At 44.1% G+C, this 12,802-nt stretch overlaps 2 protein-coding genes and 1 non-coding gene across 3 annotated transcripts in view; 2 read left to right on the top strand and 1 right to left on the bottom strand.

Annotated features, from left to right (window-relative positions):
• LOC126484617 (mediator of RNA polymerase II transcription subunit 20) overlaps window positions 1–12,802 on the bottom strand; it is a 602,543-nt gene that overhangs the window by 536,319 nt on the left and 53,422 nt on the right. The window lies entirely within an intron of this gene.
• LOC126484616 (facilitated trehalose transporter Tret1-2 homolog) overlaps window positions 1–12,802 on the top strand; it is a 402,424-nt gene that overhangs the window by 363,215 nt on the left and 26,407 nt on the right. The gene's annotated exons all lie outside the window — the stretch shown is intronic.
• Window positions 7,241–7,315, top strand: Trnas-cga (transfer RNA serine (anticodon CGA)). Its single transcript has one exon. It is a non-coding gene; the product is annotated as a tRNA-Ser (tRNA).

The following is a 12,802-nucleotide window of genomic DNA, read 5'->3' as shown; positions in this document are numbered from 1 at the left end:
CAGTTCTACTTTATACAGATGTCATTACGTTATTTTACGAGCTATTGTAGCTATAATTTTATTACTTCATCTCATTATCAGTCGACAGTCAAGAAATGTAGGAAGAAGAATCAGAAATACGACCGGCATTAATCACGTCAGTAAAGGTGTGTTTATATATTACTTCAAAACGCATCGATATAAAATGAAGTAACAAACGAAAGAAGGAAATGAAACTTTGATTGGCTGGGTTAATTTCGTGACACTAAGCTGATAATATTGATTAGCTTAAAAAATTTGTTTCTTTCGCTGTCTGTCTAGGCTTTCATTTAATAATTCATTTTGTCAAGATCGCTTTTTCTACTACAAATTTTCACATTACGAGTTACTATTGTCTTCTTCAGATATGATAAAAATCCATTAAGAGTTTCGTCATGATGCATAAACTCTAGTTATATGCACACTGAACACCATAAAAATGGTATGAAACATGTCAGTAAAACATGCAGCATTCCGTCACAATGTCGGAGCGACCATTTTCATGATATTCAATAAGCATATAACTAAAACATTATACTTCATAACCAAGCTGTTAGTGGATGTTTCCACATTTGAAAACGGCAATAATACGCTGAAAACGATAATGTGCATTTTTCAGTAATCAGGTGATCTGGACATTATAAACTGTTAATTCAACATTTATAACGTTGTCTCCTTCCATTTGACAATGCCAGTTCATACGAAACGCCTCCGTTTGTATGTCATACGATAAGCCGCCTAGGGGTGGCAACCAAACGTCCATCCTATGATGGGTCTCGTGCTCAAAGGGTTAAGGTAATCGTGGCGTTCTGCTGTGTTCCTAGTTGTTATAGCAGCAAAACTATCCTGTTTCCGTCGAAAAATTCCTATCTTCAGCGCTCGCTGGTGGTGGTGGTGGTGGTGGTGGTGGCGGCGGCGGCGGCGGCGGCGGCGTGGGGATCGTGGTGGATGAATTTAAAAGCAATCAACAACGATCTAAAATCTGTCTTGATTTCCACTGCATTTCTCCATTTCGCCTCGGGCGAGGAGGCTGGTGAATTAAATCACGGCTGAAGCACGAAACGCAAGATAACATCTCCTTTCGACAATGAAATAAAATGAATTATCATAGTTGAATTATTGGGACCAATATCCAGATCCTATCATTCGCACATACTTCCTGTGGAACGAACGCAGAGGGACATCCCCTACCAACACTGAAATGTCATTAAACTACTTGGTGGACCGTGCTAAATAACCCTCCGTGGTAACTGGACAATGCGGCGTCCCCACAGCTGTAGGAGGTGGGACACCCGCACCCTGCAACCGACGTCGACCCGTTGCGGGCGCAGGAGAGCGGGTCGGGCCCACGGCGAGCAAGGCCGGCCATTACGGGCCGCGTGCAGCGCAGCGTGTAGCGTCGCGGCCTGCGGTCTGGCGGCCGCATCCAGCCGCCCACGCATCGATTTTCGGCGCGTCCAACGGGCAGGACCCCCCCCCCCCTTCCCTACATCCCCCACCTCCTAACCTCACCAGCAGGGTGCGCGCACTGCAGGTCCACAACGTGAGGACACTCCGGCATCTCGTCTTCTCACACCGCTCCAAGGAGTGCACCTGTGAAATCGCCGTCTTTTGTAATTCGCGAGGACTGGGATTAAAATTTAGTACCGGTCGCCTTCATATCGGATTTGGATGCCACAAAACGGCTCAACATAAATCTCGGGACAGTTACAATATAAATTTCAGGACAGTTGGCATTTCAAGGGCAAAGATTATATGCCTCCTCCCTTATCCTCATTCCCAGTTCAAGAGTTATCTGTACGAGTGAACGTCTCAAATAATATAGAGAACGGTACGCAAAGAGAACTTATCCGATTTCTTAATGAAAACAAAGGTGGGCCGGCCGGAATGGCCGAGCGGTTCTAGGCGCTACAGTCTGGACCCGCGCGAACGCTACGGTCGCAGGTTCGAATCCTGCCTAGGGCATGGATGTGTGTGATGTCCTTAGGTTAGTTAGCCCAGGGGACTGATGACCTCAGAAGTTAAGTCCCATAGTGCTCAGAGCCATTTGAACCATTTTTGAACAAAGGTGCGAGTGGGGAAGGGGGAGGGGGGGGAAAGTGAAAGTTAGCAAATCCACTAAAACCGCTAAAATATTCTGTTCATTTAATTCCGAAAGGTAGAAGATTCCGCAGTGAAATCGTCTTCGGTGAAGCGTTAGAGAAATACGAGACTGATTATAAGACAAGCTGTCTCGTTAAGGAAACCATCGTCACCACAGAGTTCATAGACATGGGTAGTGAACGCTAGCATAACATTACGACGGTCGATAATAAACAGTTTGCGTCAGGTATATGCTGATAATATCGGTACACGATACAGCAGCAGCCTGGATATTCAGGGAGGAGGAAAACAACCTGATGGCCATCGCTCCGCAACAGTGCAATTGTGAGCTTTGGTTATCTCGAAAATTTTACTCTGGCCTTATTATCAGGTTCTACTTCCCCACCCTGCAGATCGAGACGCTTCGTGAAATTGGTGAAGAGAAGGGATTACAAATTACTCGTGAAAGGATATAATGGTACAAAACGAAAGACACACCCTACACATACCTTAGGATCGAAACACAGTAATTCACTCAGAACAGTGCAACTGACTGCACATCATAAAGCAAGAAACACATATTATAGGAATCCGGAACATGGTAATTTTTTTAAAAAAAATTGAGAAAACTCTTGCGATCTAGATAACTGAGACGAATAAAAATTACGATCAACGCTGCAAAAAAATTTAACAATCACAGTTAAGAAATATGTATGTGCTTTTTCGGACACTCAAAAAAACAAATGCTATACAAGAGAACATTTCAATGAATCACAAAATAGTTCGAAGCCAAATAGAGATAAGAACTAACTGATTAAACGAAATAAATAAGGACGCGGCAGAGGTATATTTAAAACAGGAAGCAGTTTACAATAAACTATATTACAACACTGTAAACAACATGTAGGCGTTCACAGCAACAGAAAGAGAAAAAAAACAGACAACACACACTCATTAACTTGCATAATTTTACGTAGATGAAACGAAGAAATACAAACCAAAACTTAAAAACATTAAAATGAAGAAATAAATGATACAAGAAATACTTATGCTTAACCCGACCGTGTTCGAAACCAAGATGAACAAGAAATGCACAGAGGTTTACATGTGTTAAGTCATTACGATGCCACACACAGTACTGCATGCTAAACCGTGTTTACGCTTATATATCATTTCAGAATACCTTGGCTGTCAGAACAATACGGCTCTATTTGAACTTGGGCAAATATATGATTCAGTACGTTTTGAACACTTTGCACAGCGGTCTTTCATATACAAGAACACATGAGAATTTACTTCAGGGAATTTTTTTTTCCTGAAAATATTGTACGACAAGAATTGGAACATAAACAGTACAGAAAAAAGTCTTTCACCTCTACATATTATTGCATTTTGATAGACGTTTTAAAATCAAAGAGAAATTCACACACAAAATACACGTCAGGGCGGTAAAACGAACGAAGATGCCGCGTCCTTGTAAGAAATATAAGCAATTTGTGCCGACGCTAGCTTTTGGCGGGAAAGCGACGTCGATGCTGCAACTTTATACAGGAGCGCGAATCATTAGTTAATTCCCGTGCAATGCTAGGAGGAGTGGATAAAGGACGCATGTCTCCAAGCTTCTTGGCGAGTTGCGCCAGCTAGACCACCATACAGCACTTTACATGTATTGTTTTCATCGGCATGCTCCAGACTGGCAGGACGTAGTCCATGTAATCGAAACGTAACGCCGACGTCAGCAATTTCGTCCAGACATATATGATGAAAAAACGGAGCTTCTGTAAGTAAACCGCCACACAGTGGCCCAGATTCTACAGAAACTAAGTTACAAAATACTCTGTATGATGTATGTACTATCTTCATCTACATTATTACTATATATCTGATATTAACTACCATGGATGGTGTTCTTTCGTCACATGTATTGGCATCTGTCCTTTGTGTAGTACGAGTGTTGTGCCGTATGTGTTTGGAGCAGATGACAGTAATGAGTACATTGTTGACGACGAAATGAGAGAAGCCACGTAATGGAACCAGGTAGTTGGACATAACCTATTTCGCTCAAATACTCGCGCTCACCAACACTGGAAAGAAAGAAGCAAATTTCGAATTAATCCTGTCACTTGTTTTAAGTGATCCTTGAACGGAGATCTGAATTGCTGTTCTCCCGAAATGAGTCTATGACTTACCACTGCGCTATCTTCCTCGGTCACAGAAATTTGGCAATCAACCCAAGGCACTGAACTATAATATTTTGATCAAAACCTGTAGGCCCTCATACCTTCCATAAATAAGCATAGCTCCCAGCATGAAGGTTGGTACTGCAGTGGTTTCCTAGGCGTGTTTTTGTTGGACGTGGTATGGCATTCCTTTCCTACAATCTTTGAACACAATCCGACCCGCAGTTTTAGGTCAGCTTCGAATGGCGGTGCAGTTGGCATTTTCTATGTTAAGAAATCATTGTCAGACTAAATGAAGCGCCAGGAGACAGAAAAATATCCTGGGACCGAATAAGCATTGCATCCCAGGCCTCTAAATTTACAGTTTTAAGGCTTATCGACTGGGCCATCTTGCACTGCTAACCATATTGATCGAATTTAAAACCGAGCGAGGTGGTGCAGTGGTTAGCACACTGGACACGCATTCTGGAGGACGATGGTTCAAATCCGCGTCACGCCATCCTGACCTTGGTTTTCATGACTTTCCTAAATCGCTTCAGGCAAAATGCCAGGATGGTTCCGATGACCTCGCTGTCTGGTCCCCTTCCCAGAATAAATCAATCAACTGCAATGACAAATTTAAAATTATTTTATAATTGAATGTTAATAGGTGTAATCTTATGTTAACGGTTTAATATAATAAAGACGAGTGTTAAAGCTAAAAACTGTACGAATATATCAAGCACGTAAATTACTCAGGCTATAGTCATTCAGTATTTGACAATGAGAGTACTTGGCGACTTCCAATAGACTTTTCACGTATTTTCAAACCTTTACGAAACTTGTTCTCGCTGACATCCCCCCACCCACAAAATGACAAGAAAAATGTTCATTGCTTACTATATTTTCGCTGTTCGTGCAGTATTGTTTCTTCTTTACTGAACTGTATTCCCAACACATTTTGCAGACAGTATTCACAATAGTTTGAATGTATTTTCAAAATTATATCATGGTACAACACACAGTTTAGGAGATACGACGTCATAGACATTCAGGTAGCGAAAAGCTAGCTTTTGCTTAAAACAGAACGCAAATTACCCAGAATACACCATTCGAATCTTTGGTACTGAGAGCATTTAGTGACCTCGAAATAACTTTAAACAAAATCTCAAACCTTTTGCTAAATTATTCCTCGCTTACAACCTTAACGTCATATGTTTAACACATTAACTCATCTGTAATACTACTAGACGTTTGAAACTGTTTTGTACATGAGAGTTTGATTCTTTACGGAATCGAGAGTTTACTGGTATATTTAAATTTGTGATAAAGTCGCTCAGGAGGCCTGGGAGCATTGTATGAGTGACTGATAATGCCCTCATGACCTCTTTAGGTCGCTAACACTCGTTAATAAGTTTTAACAACAGCTGCACTCTAATATTAATGACCCAAAGCTGTCATAAGGGAGTGCTCAGTTAACAATATACTTGCTATGAAAATGTAGAGCGCCACCCGTCTAACGTGCACAGTTAACTCAGGGTGGCCTGCCGTGCATCTGAATGGCACTGCTGCCGGTAACTGAAACGCGGCGACGGCTCGCCCGGCGCAGAGGGACATCGGTCTGCAACAGGCGGCAGTAGCAGCTAGGTTCCGCGGGTGCGACGCAAGGTGGAAGCAGTTGTGCGGCGTGGGGCAGAGTGCTGCGTTTAATTCCGTCCAATTAGAGCGCCGCCTGGCGGAGCGGAGCCAGTGGCGCCTGACGGCTGCGCGTCTGCGCTGCCACCAGCCGCCGGCCAATTAATTTGGCACCATCGTCTGCCGCGAAGTCTGTGCGCCGGTCCCCGGCGGGCGAGGAAACCGATACAGCTGCTACGTCCACACCACTATATGCGTCACTGTAACGTGGTCACAATGACAGTCATGTCGGCGCACGAATTACGACCCATCGACCTCTACGTCGTCATGGTCTGCTTTAAATTACTTGCCGTCAGGCACTTTACATCCGAAGTTTACACTGTCTGTAAGCAGTTACAACAGCGCTCCGATGCGATAGACTATCCTTTTTGCATCTCCCCCCACATCTCTCTGAATCTTTTACAAACAACACACAACAGATCAGAAAACCGAGTATAATGCATAGAGCTCTATTGTGTGTCTAAGCACGTACAAAATCTGTCTTTGACTTTAATTGAACGGCTGAAATTTTCCTTTCACAGAAACAAATTCATATTTATCAACTGATATCGCGAAAACTACTGAACAAATATCTTTTCTTTTTTTTTTCCGAAGATTACCTAACTACCTCACTAGGCGACGGTTTTTGCGTCGCTGTTCTCGAGACGGAACTAGGATCAGACGACCTAGAAAAGAACTCTAAGAAAGCAAAACATTATCACAAATTAATTCACGAAAAGACGGCTACAGTTCTGCGGACACTTATACAGGATGGATGAAAACTGACGCGTTAAGAAAATTTTCAACACCATTAATGCAAGTAAATTAAGGCCAGTTGGATGAAAGAAACACAAGACGATCTTGAACGGTTGAAATTCTCAGAATACGGATTTAAGGACAGAAAGCACGAAAAGTGAACAAATCTAAAGAAAAAAATAAAAGGGGAAAAATGGACAGAAGAAAGAGCGAAAAAACGCAACGAATTAATGAAGACGATTTGGAAAGAAAACAAAAGAGGAAAAGGAAGAAAGCTGAGATTGGTTCAAGTGAACACGCCCTCTTAAATGGGAATAATCAATGACGAGGATGATAACAATAAGTATTACTATTACTATAAAAAACGCGCGCACTTTGTGTGTTTCCATTCTGGAAACATCCCCCAGGCTGTGGCTAAGCCATGTCTCCGCAATATCCTTTCTTTCAGGAGTGCTAGTTCTGCAAGGTTCGCTGGAGAGCTTCTGGAAAGTTTGGAAGGTAGGAGACGAGGTACTGGCAGAAGTAAGGCTGTGAGTACCGGGCGTGAGTCGTGCTTCGATAGCTCAGTTGGTAGAGCACTTGCCCGCGAAAGGCAAAGGTCCCGAGTTCGAGTCTCGGTCGGGCACACAGTTTTAATCTGCCAGGAAGTTTCATATCAGCGCACACTCCGCTGCAGAGTGAAAATCTCATTCTAGGTTTAAGTAGTTCTAAGTCTAGGGGACTGATTAGCTCGAATGTCCCATAGTGCTCAGAGCCATTTGAACCATTTTGAACTTCCTTTTAAGAGCACACAAACACATTTCATGGTGAGCTGGCACTTTGGAATGGCACAATACGCCGAAATCAGAATCGTGAATAAATGTATTTAATGACAGTTCAGGCAGAAACTGTTGTGCTTTCTAAAGTGACGCATATTTCATAGGCGACACAATTCTGACAGTGTGCAGTACGTGACAACTTGTAATGACTTAATCTGCCTTCATAATGTGGAGGAAATAGTCTGCGAAAAAATTTCAGTGGGTTCAGTAATGAAAAAAATCTCAAACAATTGATACATTAAAGCCTCTCATTTACTTAGTACGTTTCTTCGTGTCATAATTACTGATAAACACACGATGTATCAAAAATGAATGTAGAAAATGAGATGGGTGGTAGAGTGGGTCGTAACAATCTTTTTTCACATGGCAACCCATATCTGCGTACGGCGCTAGGCGACGTTGAACAGCGTCGTGCTCCGGCAAGAGGGCAGGCACACAAAATGCCATTTGAGACTTCATGGTATCAGGTCTGCAGGGCAACGTTTTGATTGTATTCGTGGTATCAAGGTAAATGAGAAGTCGGGGTGAAGTTTTATGACCTTTACTTAAAAAGAGTTACAAAAAGTGCTCGAAATTACGCCGTCCTGCTCGACTGCTCGCCTTGCGAGGACACTGGAGTGACTGTCGCACTCTTTCAAACACTGCTGGTAAAGTGGAAATTGCATCGGAGGCTGCCGTAATGCACGCTAGACAATATATTTCAGGTGGCCGCAGACGAAAATATCAATGGGTGCCACGTTGGGGGAACGTGCAGGACATGCCACCGGGCCACTCAGCCCTATCCATTTCTCACCAAAGGTTTCATCCAAAAGCGTTCGCACTGCATGTGAGAAGTGCGCAGGTGCATCATTGTGTTGGTACCACATTCGCCGCGCATGTTGAGCGGGACATGTTCCAACAACTCTGGCACAGTTCCTCGTAAAAAGATTAATGTATCAGATTATTGCCTACCAAGCCAGCCCAAATATTGGCAGCGAAGCGATCTTGGTGACCACGAACAAAGGCGGCATGCGGATTTTCCCGTGCCCACACGTGTTGATTGTGGCTGTTGAACATACACTCTCTTGTAAAGGATGCCTCGTCCGTAAAAAGTACACGGTTCGGAAAGTCCGGTTGAATAGCACATATTTGCAAAAACCGCTGGCAGAATTCAATTTGATTTGGAAAATCGTCTTACGTTAAGGGCGTGAACGTTCTGAAGGCGGTAGTGGAGCAAATCATCTTGATGCCACACACGCCAAATTGTGAAATGGCTTGCACCCAATTCCCGTGCAACACACTGCGAGCTTGTTGAGAGTGTGTTTTCCAGCAGTGCTAACGCCTCCTCTTCGAGTTCTGGTGTACGCACTGTGCGTTGACGAACGAAAGCGCGAGGCCTTTGCACCTGTAACAAAATGAACACACCGGCGTACGAAGTAGGCCTTAAATGCACATGTGTCATTACGAGAACGTACTTCAAGTGAACCTGTTCTCGTAGGATCTGTGGATGGCAGCAAATGGGCATGAGGCTGGCACTCGACGATGTGGAAACCTACGAACGTAGGGCTGGGTGAACATTTCTATCCGCCGTCCCTAAGCATAGGGTATGTCTGCCCTTTCTTCCCAAGAATTGCGCTCCATTTCCTGTCCGTTCCACACTAACAAATACAAGTGTATCCCCGTTTCGTGACAAATTAACGCCTGTCGAACCAGAGTCCGTAGTGTGCACAGATGCTGCCTTCTATGTGACAACTACCCCGACAGGCATTTGCAAAGTCAAAAGCAACAAGTTCACGTCCCAAGTAAGAGGTGGAAAACCCGTAATGATGTCCCACCTGGAATAACCGCAACTTTGTCGACTACAGCGTCATAAAACTTCAAGCCAACGTCTCTTTTACCTTAATGTCACACAAATACATTTGAATCGTTGCTCTGCAGACCTACTATCATCACAGTTCGGGTGGCATGTTGTGTGCCTATCCTCTTGGCGGCGACGCTGCTCAACCACGCCTGGCGCCGTACGCTAAGGGATGCGGACATGAGTTGCTATGTGAAATGTGCTTATGAACCACTCTACCAGCCCTCTCATCTTTTACATTCATTTCAGATACACCCTGTATATATAAAAGGTGTGACGACTAATGATCCATTCTTTCAGTGTGGGCGCACACAAGCCCAGTTTGTTGCGGGAACCCGAAACGGCAAATGAGAGGTTCATGGATAGATGACGCTATGGTAGTACTGTGTAAGTTAACCGGAAGATCGGATTCTATGCCCGGTCTGGCAGAAATTTTCACCTTTTATCATCGATTCATTTCAGTGTTCAAAGGCGGTAACGTCATTGAAAACCTTTTCACAGTGTCAAAATATGGTCATGATCGCCGTCTATGTTCTTACTCAGTGAAATCTTAATTACGAGATCTGGTTTTAGCTGACTAAAATTAGGCAATCCTACTGTCAGGGCTCCGGCAGACTGAACGGATTAAAATGATTTACAAACTTCATCCGCGGATGCGGATAAAAGACTTACGGATAGAGTTTCTCTTGCTCGCACAGACCCCTAATTGTGTGTCTTGTTTGGTAAGTGTGTCAGAACAGTGGGTCGGAAATTCTAAATCGTCAGCTAACGCCAAATTCATGTCTGTGTTATACAAATCGAGAGGCTTAATTTGTTTGAACGCCGTGTAACCATATTTCTGATTCTCTCGCGGGCGTAACATGACGCTCTTAACGGTACAAACTAGACAGACGTAAAAACAATTTCAGGAACAACCCATGATAGTGTGATACAAACGTTATTGTTTGCAATATGTATAAATGATCTGGAGGATTATGTAGCAAGCTCAAAGAGGCTTCTCGGAGATTATGATGCGGTTTTCTGTAAGAAGGTAGCAACGCCAGAAGACTGTAGAGATTTTCAGGAAGAACGGCGGAGGACTGATGAGTGGCAGTTGACCTTGAACGTAAATAAATGTTAGTACGCATAAATAGGTGAAGAAATCAACATGGCAGTCAGTTACACCAGTGGCGCCAAGCCTCTGAAAACTACCGTAAATGTTTAGGAATAAGTATCCAGAAAGACCTTTGTAGAATGACCACATATTACAAATAGTAGGAAAAGCAGATGCCAGGCTGAGATTCATAGGCAGAATCGTAAGGAAGCGTATTTCATCCACAAAAGAAGCGCCTTACAAGGAGCTCGTTCGACCAGTTTTTGAGTATTTTTCGCCAACCTGGGACCCTTACAGGTTGAATTAATAAAAATGGCTCTGAGCACTATGCGACTTAACTTCTGAGGTCATCAGTCGCCTAGAACTTAGAACTAATTAAACCTAACTAACCTAAGGACATCACACACATCCATGCCCGAGGCAGGATTCGAACCTGCGACCGTAGCGGTCACGCGGTTCCAGACTGAAGCGCCTTTAACCGCACGGCCACACCGGCCGGCTTTGAATTAATAGAAGGGACAGACGAGATCCAACGAAGAGCGGAGTGTTTCATCACGCGATTGTTTAGCTGTCGCGAGAGCGTCACAGATGCTCAACAAACTTCAGTGACAGACGCTACAAGAGAGGTGTTGGGTATCATGGGATATTTAATACTGCGTTTCCGCAGAAGCACGTTCTGGGCAGAGCAGATCAACATATTACTGCCTCCCACAAAATTAACACAACGAGAAAATTCGAGAATTTAGTATACCTGTAATCATTTTTCCCAGGCGCCATTCGCGAAATGAAGAGGGAAAGGCGGCGGAGGTGGGGTGGGGAAGGATACCAGAAGTATTCTCCGCCGCTTACAGTAAGGTGACTGGCGGAATATATGTAGATGTAGACATACTGCGGAGTCAGACTGCGCGCGCTGGTGAAATCAGCGGCAGCGAAAACAAGCCAGTGCGTGTGTCTGAGGCAGCCCCTGGAGGCGACGCGACCCGCATGCCAGCGCGAGATACGGAGCCCGTAATGAAATCCTCCGTCCCCGCCGCAGGCCCGCCCACCGCCGCCTCCCTCCCTCACCACCCCTCCCGATGTCGCGGCCGGATGCAGGCCGTATCTGCGGCGGTCCCTGCTCCACTTTATCTCCGCCTGATGGCCAGCTTGATCTCTCCGCTCCCCCGCCCCCCCTCCCCCTTGCGCCACCGCCTTATCCTCTATATATACATGTATACTTTATTTGCCACCCTCGCTGGTTCACAATCCGCGTTCCCCCATTTTCCCCTCTCTGTCCTCGTCCGTGGTGGCCATCAAAATTTATCTCCAGCTGCCTGCACTGTCCAGGATACGACGCACTTTTACGTTGTATCTTCTCCCGTCCTCACTCTGTTTACTACAGAACGAAAAATGGAAAAAAATGCGATTAAAAGAAGGGATTGAAGTTACGTAAAGGAAGAATAATCTAGTTCTCCCAGGTGCAGTTCGTCAGTAGTTGTAAGAACATAATATAAAAATATGTAAAACATGGTTTCCAAAGACAAGACGTCAATTACGAAATAAGCATTTTTCAAAGCCAGATTCTTACCTTTCTCCAACCTTCAATCCAGCTATCGGGGGATCTACAGTTTAACGTGGACTCGGGCTGCTTGGCAGTTCGACTGATGACCACAGAAGTTAAGTCCCATAGTGCTCAGAGCCATTTTCTCGGCAGTTCTCAAATATGGTTATATATAAAGTGCAGTTACTCACGGAAGTCCAGCGTTGGCTATAATTATCGTATGGCAGCGAAACTCGGTAGATATCCAAATGTGTAAATGCGGAACCGATTAACGTTGGAAAAAAAATTAGCTCCATTTTTGGCCGCTAGGTGCAAATCTGGAGCTGTACAACGTCTCGTCGACGTCTCCGGTATTGATAATGAACAAATTGTGTAAGTGGGGGTTAATAATAAAATCAACATTACGCCTTTCTCACTCGTTTCATCCTTTTTTGCCCATGCCCCATATACCCCATTACATAAGAATATATTTGTATACGTCTTTCTTTGATTCACAGAGACTGGTTTGCTCGTGGTGGCCAAAACTGGAATTATTTTTTTTCCAGCAGAAATCAGTTCCGCATTAGAATATCTACCAAGTTTCGCTTCCGTACCACGTGTACAGCCCACTTTGGTCCTCTTTGAGTAGCTGCACTTTACTTATAACCACTCAGTACGCCAGAGTTGAAAAACCTTCTTAGGATTGAACCCAGGAGCTTTGTTTTGTCAGTCTGACATTTAACTACTTAGCCACCGAATTGTCTTTTCAGTAAGTTATATGTGCCCTTTAAGCACTAGTAACATAGTTTGACTGGGAAAACTCTTCAGTAGTTAACTGACTGAATG

The sequence above is a fragment of the Schistocerca serialis genome, chromosome 6 (assembly GCF_023864345.2).
Source record: "Schistocerca serialis cubense isolate TAMUIC-IGC-003099 chromosome 6, iqSchSeri2.2, whole genome shotgun sequence".
Taxonomy (NCBI): Eukaryota; Metazoa; Arthropoda; class Insecta; order Orthoptera; family Acrididae; genus Schistocerca; species Schistocerca serialis.
Note: the sequence above shows the minus strand (reverse complement) of the source record. Positions and strands in the feature narration are given on the sequence as shown.